This window comes from Rhipicephalus microplus, unplaced genomic scaffold (genome assembly GCF_043290135.1).
Source record: "Rhipicephalus microplus isolate Deutch F79 unplaced genomic scaffold, USDA_Rmic scaffold_12, whole genome shotgun sequence".
NCBI lineage: Eukaryota > Metazoa > Arthropoda > Arachnida > Ixodida > Ixodidae > Rhipicephalus > Rhipicephalus microplus.
The window spans coordinates 9,674,993-9,688,909 of record NW_027464585.1 but is presented as its reverse complement, the minus strand read 5'-3'; the positions used below and the strand labels follow the sequence as shown (position 1 = coordinate 9,688,909).

At 52.8% G+C, this 13,917-nt stretch overlaps 2 non-coding genes across 2 annotated transcripts; both read right to left on the bottom strand.

Moving 5' to 3' along the window:
• Window positions 1-7,613: 7,613 nt before the first annotated feature.
• Window positions 7,614-7,687, bottom strand: TRNAK-CUU (transfer RNA lysine (anticodon CUU)). The gene has a single exon. It is a non-coding gene; the product is annotated as a tRNA-Lys (tRNA).
• Window positions 7,688-11,421: 3,734 nt separating this feature from the next.
• On the bottom strand, window positions 11,422-11,495 carry TRNAK-CUU (transfer RNA lysine (anticodon CUU)). The gene has a single exon. It is a non-coding gene; the product is annotated as a tRNA-Lys (tRNA).
• Between the last annotated feature and the right edge of the window lie 2,422 nt (window positions 11,496-13,917).

Here is a 13,917-nt window from a genome sequence, read left to right as displayed (position 1 = left end):
AACCTTAAGGTTAACAGCCGATCGCGCTAGCCACTTCCGCATCGGAGACAGTCCGGCTCCACTCTCACCACCGTCAGAACATTTCTTCAGAGCTATCAGCCCAAAGAAAAAAATGCGCCGCACCACCATCGGGTGGGCTCGAACCTCCAACGTTTCGGTTAACAGCCAATCGCGCTAGCCAATAGCGCCATGGAGACAGTCCTGTTCCACTCTCACCGCTATCAGAACATATCTTCAAAGCTATCAGCCCAAAGAAAAAAAAGCAACACACCACTCCCGGGAGGGCTCGAACCTCCAACCTTTCAGTTAACAGCCCATCGCGCTAGCCATTTGCGCCACGGAGACAGTCATGCTCCACTCTCACCACCGTCAGAACATTTCTTCAGAGCTATCAGCCCAAAGAAAAAAAAGCGCCGCACCACCACTGGGTAGGCTCAAACCTCCATACTTTCGCTTAACAGTCGATCACGCTAGCCAATTGCACCATGGAGAGAGTCGTGCTCCACTCTCACCACCATCAGAATATTTCTTCAGAGCTATGAGCCAAAGAAAAAAAAGCGCCGCACCACCACCGGGTGGGCTCGAACTTCCAACCTTTCGGTTAACAGCCGATCGCGCTAGCCAATTGCGCCATGGAGACAGTCCTGTTCCACTCTCACCACCATCAGAACATATCTTCAAAGCTATCAGCCCAAAGAAAAAAAAGCAACACACCACTCCTGGGAGGGCTCGAACCTCCAAACTTTCAGTTAACAGCCCATCGCGCTAGCCAATTCCGCCACGGAGACAGTCGTGCTCCACTCTCACCACCATCACAACATATCTTCAAAGCTATCTGCCCAAAGAAAAAAAAAGCCCGACACCACCACCGCATGGGCTCGAACCTCCAAACTTTCGGTTACCAGCCGATCGCGCTAGCCGATTGCGCCACGGAGACAGTCCTGCTCAACTCTCACCACCATCAGAACATATCTTCAAAGCTATCAGCCCAAAGAAAAAAAAAGCAACACACCAGTCCCGGGAGGGCTCGAGCCTCCAACCTTTCAGTTAACAGCCCATCGCGTTAGCCAATTGCGCCATGGAGACAGTCATGCTCCACTCTCACCACCGTCAGAACATTTCTTCAGAGCTATCAGCCTAAAGAAAAAAAAGCGCCGCACCACCAACGGGTAGGCTCAAACCTCCATACTTTCGCCTAACACTCGATCACGCTAGCCAATTGCGCAATGGAGAGAGTCGTGCTCCACTCTCACCACCATCAGAACATATCTTCAAACCTATCAGCCGAAAGAAAAAAAGCGCTGCACCACCACCGGGTGGGCTCGAACCTCCAACCTTTCGGTTAAGAGCCGATCGCGCTTGCCAATTGCGCCACGGAGACAGTCCCGCTCCACTCTCACCACCACCAGAACATATGTTCAAAGCTATCAGCGGAAAGAAAAAAGCAACACACCTCTCCCTGGTGTGCTCGAACCTCCAACCTTTCGGTTAAAAGCCGATCGCGCTAGCCACTTCCGCATCGGAGACAGTCCGGCTCCACTCTCACCACCGTCAGAACATTTCTTCAGAGCTATCAGCCCAAAGAAAAAATGCGCCGCACCACCATCGGGTGGGCTCGAACCTCCAACGTTTCGATTAACAGCCAATCGCGCTAGCCAATCGCGCCACGGAGACAGTCGTGCTCCACTCTCACCACCGTCAGAACATTTCTTCAGAGCTATCAGCCCAAAGAAAAAAAAGCACCGCACCACCACCGGGTGGGCTCGAACCTCCAACCTTTCGGTTAACAGCCGATCGCGCTAGCCAATGGCGCCATGGAGACAGTCCTGTTCCACTCTTACCGCCATCAGAACATATCTTCAAAGCTATCAGCCTAAAGAAAAAAAAGCAACACACCACTTCTGGGAGGGCTCGAACCTCCAACCTTTCAGTTAACAGCCCATTGCGCTAGCCAATTGTGCCACGGAGACAGTCGTGCTCCACTCTCACCACCATCACAACATGTCTTCAAAGCTATCAGCCCAAAGAAAAAAAAGCACCGCACCACCACCGCGTGGGCTCGGACCTCCAACCTTTCGGTTACCAGCCGATCGCGCTAGCCAATTGCGCCACGGAGACGGTCCTGCTCCACTCTCACCACCATCAGAACATATCTTCAAAGCTATCAGCCCAAAGAAAAAAAGCAACACACCACTCCCGGGATGGCTCGAACCTCCAACCTTTAGGTTAACAGCCGATCGCGCTAGCCAATTGCGCCACAGAGACAGTCGTGCTCCACTCTCACCACCGTCAGGACATTTCTTCAGAGCTATCAGCCCAGAGGAAAAAAGCGCCGCACCACCACCGGGTGGGCTCGAACCTCCAACCTTTCGGTTAATACCCCATCGCGCTAGCCAATTACGCCACGTAGACAGTCGTGCTCCACCCTCACCACCATCAGAACATATCTTCAAAGCTATTAGCGCAAACAAAAAAAGCAACACACCACTCCCAGGAGGGCTCGAACCTCCAAACATTTGGTTAACAGCCGACCGCGCTAGCCAATTGCGCCACGGAGACAGTCGTGCTCCACTCCCACCACCATCACAACATATCTTCAAAGCTATCAGCGCAAAGAAAAAAGCAACACACCACTCCCGGGAGAGCTCGAACCTCGAACATTTCGGTTAACAGCCGATCGCGCTAGCCGATTGCGCCATGGAGACAGTCGTGCTCCACTCTCACAACCCTCAGAACATATCTTCAAAGCTATCAGCGCAAAGAAAAAAGCAACACACCATTCCCGGGAGGGCTCGAACCTCCAACCTTTCGGTTAACAGCCGATCGCGCTAGCCAATTGCGCCAAGGAGACAGTCATGCGCCACTCTCACCACCATCAGAACATATCTTCAAAGCTATCAGCCCAAAGAAAAAAAGCAACACACCACTCCTGGGAGGGCTCGAACCTCCAACCTTTCAGTTAACAGCCCATCGCGCTAGCCAATTGTGCCACAGAGATAGTCGTGCTCCACTCTCACCACCATCACAAATATCTTCAAAGCTATCAGCACAAAGAAAAGAAAGCACCGCACCACCACCGCCTGGGCTCGAACCTCCAAACTTTCGGTTACCAGCCGATCGCGCTAACCAATTACGCCACGGAGACAGTCGTGCTCCACTCTCACAACCATCAGAACATATCTTCAAAGCTATCAGCGCAAAGAAAAAAGCAGCACACCATTCCCGGGAGGGCTCGAACCTCCAACCTTTCGGTTAACAGCCGATCGCGCTAGCCAATTGCGCCAAGGAGACAGTCATGCTCCTCTCTCACCACCGTCAGAACATTTCTCCAGAGCTATCAGCCCAAAGAAAAAAAGTGCCGCACCACCATCGGGTGGGCTCGAACCTCCAACGTTTCGGTTAACAGCCCATCGCGCTAGCCAATTGCGCCACGGAGACAGTCCTGCTCCACTCTCACTACCGTCAGAACATATCTTCAAAGCTATAAGCGCAAAGAAAAAAAAACAACACACCACTCCCGGGAGGGCTCGAACCTCCAAACTTTTCGTTAACAGCCGATCGCGCTAGCCAATCGCGCTACGGAGACAGTCCCGCTCGACTCTCACCACCACCAGAACATATGTTCAAAGCTATCAGCGCAAAGAAAAGAGCAACACACCACTTCCGGGTGGGCTCGAACCTCCAACATTTCGGTTAACAGCCGATCGCGCTAGCCACTTCCGCATCGGAGACAGTCCGGCTCCATTCTGACCACCGTCAGAACATTTCTTCAGAGCTATGAGCCCAAAGACAAAAAAGCGCCGCACCACTATCGGGTGGGCTCGAACCTCCAACGTTTCGGTTAACAGCCAATCGCGCTAGCCAATTGCGCCACGGAGACAGTCGTGCTCCACTCTCCCCACTGTCAGAATATTTCTTCAGAGCTATGAGCCAAAGAAAAAAAAAAGCGCCGCACCACCACCGGGTGGGCTCGAACCTCCAAACTTTCGGTTACCAGCCGATCGCGCTAGCCGATTGCGCCACGGAGACAGTCCTGCTCCACTCTCACAACCATCAGAACATATCTTCAAAGCTATCAGCCCAAAGAAAAAAAGCAACACACCACTCCCGGGAGGGCTCGAACCTCCAACCTTTCAGTTAATAGCCCATCGCGCTTGCCAATTGCGCCATGGAGACAGTCATGCTCCACTCTCACCACCGTCAGAACATTTCTTCAGAGCTATCAGCCCAAAGAAAAAAAAAAGCGCCGCACCACCACCGGGTGGGCTCAAACCTCCATACTTTCGCTTAACAGTCGATCACGCTAGCCAATTGCGCCATGAAGAGAGTCGTGCTCCACTCTCACCACCATCAGAACATATCTTCAAAGCTATCAGCGCAAATAAAAAAGCAACACACCACTCCCGGGAGAGCTCGAACCTCCAACCTTTGGGTTAACAGCCAATCGCGCTAGCCAATTGCGCCATGGAGACAGTCGTGCTTCACTCTCACCACCGTCAGAACATTTCTTCAGAGCTATCAGCCCAAAGAAAAAAAAGCGCCGCACCACCATCGGGTGGGCTCGAACCTCCAACCTTTCGGTTAACAGCCCATCGCGCTAGCCAATTGCGCCATGGAGACAGTCGTGCTCCACTCTCACCCCATCACACATATCTTCAAAGCTATCAGCGCAAATAAAAAAAGCACCGCACCACCACCGCGTGGGCTCGAACCTCCAACATTTCGGTTACCAGCCGATCGCGCTAGCCGATTGCGCCACAGAGACAGTCCTGCTCTACTCTCACCACCATCAGAACATATCTTCAAAGCTATCAGCCCAAAGAAAAAAAAGCGCCGCACCACTACCGGGAGGGCTCGAACCTCCAACCTTTCGGTTAACAGCCGATCGCGCTAGCCAATTGCGCCACGGAGACAGTCGCGCTCCACTCTCACCACCGTCAGAACAATTCTTCAGAGCTATCAGCCGAAAGGAAAAAAAGCGCCGCACCACCACCGGGTGGGCTCGAGCGTCCAACATCTCGGTTAATAGCCCATCGCGCTAGCCAATTACGCCACGGAGACAGTCGTGCTTCACTGTCACCACCATCAGAACATATCTTCAAAGCTATCAGCGCAAAGAAAAAAGCAACACACCACTCCCGGGAGGGCTCGAACCTTCAAACTTTTGGCTAACAGCCGATCGCGCTTGCCAATTGCGCCACCGAGACAGTCATGCTCCACTCTCACCACCGTCAGAACATTTCTCTAGAGCTATCAACCCCAAAGAAAAAAAAGCGCCGCACCACCATCGGGTGGGCTCCAACCTCCAACCTTTCGGTTAACAGCCCATCGCGCTAGCCAAGTGCGCCACGGAGACAGTCCTGCTCCACTCTCACTACCGTCAGAACATTTCTTCAGAGCTATCAGCCCAAAGGAAAAAAGTGCCGCACCACCACCGGGTGGGCTCGAACTTCCAACCTTTTAGTTAACAGCCGATCGCGCTAGCCAATTGCGCCACGGAGAAAGTCGTTCTCCTTTCTCACCACCAACAGAACATATCTCCAAAGCTATCAGCGCAAAGATAAAAGCAACACACCACTTCCGGGAGGACTTGAACCTCGAACCTTTCGGTTAACAGCCGATCGCACTAGCCAATTGCGCGGCGGAGACAGTCATGCTCCACTCTCACCACCATCAGAACAAAAGCTATAAGCGCAAAGAAAAAAGCAACACACCACTCCCGAGAGGGCTCGAACCTCCAACTTTTCTGTTAACAGCCGATCGCGCTACCCAATTGCGCCACGGAGACAGTCCTGCTTCACTCTCACCACCATCATAACATATCTTCAAAGCTATCAGCGCAAAGAAAAAAGCAACACACCACTCCCGGGAGGGCTCGAACCTTCAAACTTTTGGCTAACAGCCGATCGCGCTTGCCAATTGCGCCACCGAGACAGTCATGCTCCACTCTCACCACCGTCAGAACATTTCTCTAGAGCTATCAGCCCAAAGAAAAAAAGCGCTGCACCACCATCGGGTGGGCTCGAACCTCCAACCTTTCGGTTAATAGCCGATCGCGCTAGCTAATGGCGCCATGGAGACAGTCCTGCTCCACTCTCACCACCATCAGAACATATCTCAAAGCTATCAGCCCAAAGAAAAAAAAAGCAACACACCACTCCTGGGAGGGCTCGAACCTCCAACCTTTCAGTTAACAGCCCATCGCGCTAGGCAACTGTGCCACGGAGACAGTCGTGCTCCCCTCTCACCACCATCACAACATATCTTCAAAGCTATCAGCGCAAAGAAAAAAGCAACACAACACTCCCGGGAGGGCTCGAACCTTCAAACTTTTGGCTAACAGCCGATCGCGCTTGCCAATTGCGCCACCGAGACAGTCATGCTCCACTCTCACCACCGTCAGAACATTTCTCTAGAGCTATCAGCCCAAAGAAAAAAAAGCGCCGCACCACCATCGGGTGGGCTCGAACCTCCAACCTTTCGGTTAACAGCCCATCGCGCTAGCCAATTGCGCCACGGAGACAGTCCTGCTCCACTCTCAATACCGTCAGAACATTTCTTCAGAGCTATCAGCCCAAAGGAAAAAAGCGCCGCACCACCACCGGGTGGGCTCGAACCTCCAACCTTTTGGTTAACAGCCGATCGCGCCAGCCAATTGCGCCACGGAGAGAGTCGTGTCCTTTCTCACCACCAACAGAACGTATCTCCAAAGCTATCAGCGCAAAGAAAAAAGCAACACACCACACCCGGGAGGACTTGAACCTCGAACCTTTCGGTTAACAGCCGAACGCGCTAGCCAATTGCGCCGCGGAGACAGTCATGCTCCACTCTCACCACCATCAGAACAAAAGCTATACGCGCAAAGAGAAAAGCAACACACCACTCCCGAGAGGGCTCGAACCTCCAACTTTTCTGTTAACAGCCGATCGCGCTAGCCAATTGCGCCACGGAGACAGTCCTGCTCCACTCTCACCACCATCAGAACATATCTTCAAAGCTATCAGACGAAAGAAAAAAAAAGCGCCACACCATGACCGTGTGGGCTCGAACCTCCAACCTTTCGGTTAACAGCCGATCGTGCTAGCCAATTGCGCCACGGAGACAGTCCCGCTCCACTCCCACCACCACCAGAACTTATCTTCAAAGCTATAAGCGCAAAAAAAGCAACACACCACTCCCGGGAGGGCTCGAACCTCCAAACTTTTGGTTAACAGCCGATCGCGCTAGCCAATCACGCTACGGAGACAGTCCCGCTCCACTCTCACCACCACCAGAACATATGTTCAAAGCTATCAGCGCAAAGAAAAAAGCAACACACCACTCCCGGGTGGGCTCGAACCTCCAACATTTCGGTTAACAGCCGATCGCGCTAGCCACTTCCGCATCGGAGACAGTCGTGCTCCACTCTCAGCACCGTCAGAATATTTCTTCAGAGCTATGAGCCAAAGAAAAAAAAGCGCCGCACCACTACCGGGTGGGCTCGAACCTCCAACCTTTCGGTTAACAGCCGATCGCGCTAGCCAATTGCGCCATAAGGAGAGTCCTGTTCCACTCTCACCTGCATCAGAACATATCTTCAAAGCTATCAGCCGAAAGAAAAAAAAGCGCTGCACCACCACCGGGTGGGCTCGAACCTCCAACCTTTCGGTTAAGAGCCGAACGCGCTAGCCAATTGCGCCACGGAGGCAGTCCTGCTCCACTCTCCCCACCATCACAACATATCTTCAAAGCTATCAGCCCAAAGAAAAAAAAGCAACACACCACTCCCAGGATGGCTCGAACCTCCAACCTTTAGGTTAACAGCCGATCGCGCTAGCCAATTGCGCCACGGAGACAGTCGTGCTCCACTCTCACCACCGTCAGAACATTTCTTCAGAGCTATCAGCCCAGAGGAAAAAAGCGCCGCACCACCACCGGGTGGGCTCGAGCGTCCAACCTTTCGGTTAATAGCCCATCGCGCTAGCCAATTGCGCCACGGAGACAGTCCTGCTCCACTCTCACCACCGTCAGATCATTTTTTCAGAGCTATCAGCCCAAAGAAAAAAAAGCGCCGCACCACCATCGGGTGGGCTCGAACCTCCAACGTTTCAGTTAACAGCCAATCGCGCTAGCCAATAGCGCCACGGAGACAGTCGTGCTCCACTCTCACCACCGTCAGAACATTTATTCAGAGCTATCAGCCCGAAGAAAAAAAAGCGCCGCACCACCACCGGGTGGGCTCGAACCTCCAACCTTCCGGTTAACAGCCGATCGCGCTAGCCAATTGCGCCATGGAGACAGTCCTACTACACTCTCACCACCATCAGAACATATCTTCAAATCTATCAGACCAAAGAAAAAAAAGCAGCACACCACTCCTGGGAGGGCTCGAACCTCCAACCTTTCAGTTACCAGTCCATCGCGCTAGCCAATTGTGCCACGGAGACAGTCGTGCTCCACTCTCACCACCATCACAAATATCTTCAAAGCTATCCGCCCAAAGAAAAAAAAAGCACCGCATCACCACCGCGTGGGCTCGAACCTCCAAACTTTCGGTTACGAGCCGATCGCGCTAGCCGATTGCGCCACAGAGACAGTCGTGCTCTACTCTCACCACCATCAGAACATATCTTCAAAGCTATCAGCCCAAAGAAAAAAAAGCGCCGCACCACTACCGGGAGGGCTCGAACCTCCAACCTTTCGGTTAACAGCCGATCGCGCTAGCCAATTGCGCCACGGAGACAGTCGCGCTCCACTCTCACCACCGTCAGAACAATTCTTCAGAGCTATCAGCCGAAAGGAAAAAAAGCGCCGCACCACCACCGGGTGGGCTCGAGCGTCCAACATCTCGGTTAATAGCCCATCGCGCTAGCCAATTACGCCACGGAGACAGTCGTGCTTCACTGTCACCACCATCAGAACATATCTTCAAAGCTATCAGCGCAAAGAAAAAAGCAACACACCACTCCCGGGAGGGCTCGAACCTTCAAACTTTTGGCTAACAGCCGATCGCGCTTGCCAATTGCGCCACCGAGACAGTCATGCTCCACTCTCACCACCGTCAGAACATTTCTCTAGAGCTATCAACCCCAAAGAAAAAAAAGCGCCGCACCACCATCGGGTGGGCTCCAACCTCCAACCTTTCGGTTAACAGCCCATCGCGCTAGCCAAGTGCGCCACGGAGACAGTCCTGCTCCACTCTCACTACCGTCAGAACATTTCTTCAGAGCTATCAGCCCAAAGGAAAAAAGTGCCGCACCACCACCGGGTGGGCTCGAACTTCCAACCTTTTAGTTAACAGCCGATCGCGCTAGCCAATTGCGCCACGGAGAAAGTCGTTCTCCTTTCTCACCACCAACAGAACATATCTCCAAAGCTATCAGCGCAAAGATAAAAGCAACACACCACTTCCGGGAGGACTTGAACCTCGAACCTTTCGGTTAACAGCCGATCGCACTAGCCAATTGCGCGGCGGAGACAGTCATGCTCCACTCTCACCACCATCAGAACAAAAGCTATAAGCGCAAAGAAAAAAGCAACACACCACTCCCGAGAGGGCTCGAACCTCCAACTTTTCTGTTAACAGCCGATCGCGCTACCCAATTGCGCCACGGAGACAGTCCTGCTTCACTCTCACCACCATCATAACATATCTTCAAAGCTATCAGCGCAAAGAAAAAAGCAACACACCACTCCCGGGAGGGCTCGAACCTTCAAACTTTTGGCTAACAGCCGATCGCGCTTGCCAATTGCGCCACCGAGACAGTCATGCTCCACTCTCACCACCGTCAGAACATTTCTCTAGAGCTATCAGCCCAAAGAAAAAAAGCGCTGCACCACCATCGGGTGGGCTCGAACCTCCAACCTTTCGGTTAATAGCCGATCGCGCTAGCTAATGGCGCCATGGAGACAGTCCTGCTCCACTCTCACCACCATCAGAACATATCTCAAAGCTATCAGCCCAAAGAAAAAAAAAGCAACACACCACTCCTGGGAGGGCTCGAACCTCCAACCTTTCAGTTAACAGCCCATCGCGCTAGGCAATTGTGCCACGGAGACAGTCGTGCTCCCCTCTCACCACCATCACAACATATCTTCAAAGCTATCAGCGCAAAGAAAAAAGCAACACACCACTCCCGGGAGGGCTCGAACCTTCAAACTTTTGGCTAACAGCCGATCGCGCTTGCCAATTGCGCCACCGAGACAGTCATGCTCCACTCTCACCACCGTCAGAACATTTCTCTAGAGCTATCAGCCCAAAGAAAAAAAAGCGCCGCACCACCATCGGGTGGGCTCGAACCTCCAACCTTTCGGTTAACAGCCCATCGCGCTAGCCAATTGCGCCACGGAGACAGTCCTGCTCCACTCTCAATACCGTCAGAACATTTCTTCAGAGCTATCAGCCCAAAGGAAAAAAGCGCCGCACCACCACCGGGTGGGCTCGAACCTCCAACCTTTTGGTTAACAGCCGATCGCGCCAGCCAATTGCGCCACGGAGAGAGTCGTGTCCTTTCTCACCACCAACAGAACGTATCTCCAAAGCTATCAGCGCAAAGAAAAAAGCAACACACCACACCCGGGAGGACTTGAACCTCGAACCTTTCGGTTAACAGCCGAACGCGCTAGCCAATTGCGCCGCGGAGACAGTCATGCTCCACTCTCACCACCATCAGAACAAAAGCTATACGCGCAAAGAGAAAAGCAACACACCACTCCCGAGAGGGCTCGAACCTCCAACTTTTCTGTTAACAGCCGATCGCGCTAGCCAATTGCGCCACGGAGACAGTCCTGCTCCACTCTCACCACCATCAGAACATATCTTCAAAGCTATCAGACGAAAGAAAAAAAAAGCGCCACACCATGACCGTGTGGGCTCGAACCTCCAACCTTTCGGTTAACAGCCGATCGTGCTAGCCAATTGCGCCACGGAGACAGTCCCGCTCCACTCCCACCACCACCAGAACTTATCTTCAAAGCTATAAGCGCAAAAAAAAGCAACACACCACTCCCGGGAGGGCTCGAACCTCCAAACTTTTGGTTAACAGCCGATCGCGCTAGCCAATCACGCTACGGAGACAGTCCCGCTCCACTCTCACCACCACCAGAACATATGTTCAAAGCTATCAGCGCAAAGAAAAAAGCAACACACCACTCCCGGGTGGGCTCGAACCTCCAACATTTCGGTTAACAGCCGATCGCGCTAGCCACTTCCGCATCGGAGACAGTCGTGCTCCACTCTCAGCACCGTCAGAATATTTCTTCAGAGCTATGAGCCAAAGAAAAAAAAGCGCCGCACCACTACCGGGTGGGCTCGAACCTCCAACCTTTCAGTTAACAGCCGATCGCGCTAGCCAATTGCGCCATGAAGACAGTCCTGTTCCACTCTCACCTGCATCAGAACATATCTTCAAAGCTATCAGCCGAAAAAAAAAAGCGCTGCACCACCACCGGGTGGGCTCGAACCTCCAACCTTTCGGTTAAGAGCCGAACGCGCTAGCCAATTGCGCCACGGAGGCAGTCCTGCACCACTCTCCCCACCATCACAACATATCTTCAAAGCTATCAGCCCAAAGAAAAAAAAGCAACACACCACTCCCAGGATGGCTCGAACCTCCAACCTTTAGGTTAAGAGCCGATCGCGCTAGCCAATTGCGCCACGGAGACAGTCGTGCTCCACTCTCACCACCGTCAGAACATTTCTTCAGAGCTATCAGCCCAGAGGAAAAAAGCGCCGCACCACCACCGGGTGGGCTCGAGCGTCCAACCTTTCGGTTAATAGCCCATCGCGCTAGCCAATTGCGCCACGGAGACAGTCCTGCTCCACTCTCACCACCGTCGGATCATTTTTTCAGAGCTATCAGCCCAAAGAAAAAAAAGCGCCGCACCACCATCGGGTGGGCTCGAACCTCCAACGTTTCAGTTAACAGCCAATCGCGCTAGCCAATAGCGCCACGGAGACAGTCGTGCTCCACTCTCACCACCGTCAGAACATTTATTCAGAGCTATCAGCCCGAAGAAAAAAAAGCGCCGCACCACCACCGGGTGGGCTCGAACCTCCAACCTTCCGGTTAACAGCCGATCGCGCTAGCCAATTGCGCCATGGAGACAGTCCTACTACACTCTCACCACCATCAGAACATATCTTCAAATCTATCAGACCAAAGAAAAAAAAGCAGCACACCACTCCTGGGAGGGCTCGAACCTCCAACCTTTCAGTTACCAGTCCATCGCGCTAGCCAATTGTGCCACGGAGACAGTCGTGCTCCACTCTCACCACCATCACAAATATCTTCAAAGCTATCCGCCCAAAGAAAAAAAAAGCACCGCATCACCACCGCGTGGGCTCGAACCTCCAAACTTTCGGTTACGAGCCGATCGCGCTAGCCGATTGCGCCACAGAGACAGTCGTGCTCCACTCTCACCACCATCAGAACATATCTTCAAAGCTATCAGCCCAAAGAAAAAAAGCAACACACCACTCCCGGGAGGGCTTGAACCTCAAACCTTTCAGTCAACAGCCGATCACGCTAGCCAATTGCGCCAGGAAGACAGTCATGCTCCACTCTCACCACCGTCAGAACATTTCTTCAGAGCTATCAGCCCAAAGGAAAAAAAGCGCCGCACCACCACCGGGTGGGCTCGAGCGTCCAACATTTCGGTTAATAGCCCATCGCTATCCAATTACGCCACGGAGACAGTCGTGCTCCACTCTCACCACCATCAGATTATATCTTCAAAGCTATCAGCGCAAAGAAAAAAGCAACACACCACTCCCGGGAGGGCTCGAACCTCCAACCTTTCGGTTAACAGCTGATCGCGCTAGCCAATTGCGCCAAGGAGACAGTCATGCTCCACTCTCACTACCGTCAGAACATATCTTCAAAGCTATAAGCGCTAAGAAAAAAAAGCAACACACCACTCCCGGGAGGGCTCGAACCTCCAAACTTTTGGTTAACAGCCGATCGCGCTAGCCAATCGCGCTACGGAGACAGTCCCGCTCCACTCTCACCACCACCAGAACATATGTTCAAAGCTATCAGCGCAAAGAAAAAAGCAACACACCACTCCCGGGTGGGCTCGAACCTCCAACATTTTGGTTAACAGCCGATCGCGCTAGCCATTTCCGCATCGGAGACAGTCCGGCTCCATTCTGGCCACCGTCAGAACATTTCTTCAGAGCTATCAGCCCAAAGACAAAAAAGCGCCGCACCACCATCGGGTGGGCTCGAACCTCCAGCGTTTCGGTTAACAGCCAATCGCGCTAGCCAATTGCGCCACGGAGACAATCGTGCTCCACTCTCACCACCGTCAGATTATTTCTTCAGAGCTATGAGCCCAAAGAAAAAAAAGCGCCGCACCACCACCAGGTGGGCTCGATCCTCCAACCTTTCGGTTAACAGCCGATCGCGCTAGCCAATTGCGCCATGGAGACAGTCCTGTTCCACTCTCACCACCATCACAACATATCTTCAAAGCTATCAGCCCTAAGAAAAAAAAGCAACACACCACTCCTGGGAGGGCTCGAACCTCCAACCTTTCAGTTAACAGCCCATCGCGCTAGCCAATTGCGCCACGGAGACAGTCGTGCTCCACTCTCACCACCATCACAACATATCTTCAAAGCTATCAGCCGAAAGAAAAATAAAGCGCCGCACCACCAGCGGGTGGGCTCAAACCTCCATACTTTCGCTTAACAGTCGATCACGCTAGCCAATTGCGTCATGAAGAGAGTCGTGCTCCACTCTCACCACCATCAGAACATATCTTCAAAGCTATCAGCCGAAAAAAAAGCGCTTCACCACCACCGGGTGGGCTCGAACCTCCAACCTTTCGGTTAAGAGCCGATCGCGCTAGCCGATTGCGCCACGGAGACAGTCCCGCTCCACTCTCACCACCACCAGAACATATGTTCAAAGCTATCAGCGCAAAGAAAAAAGC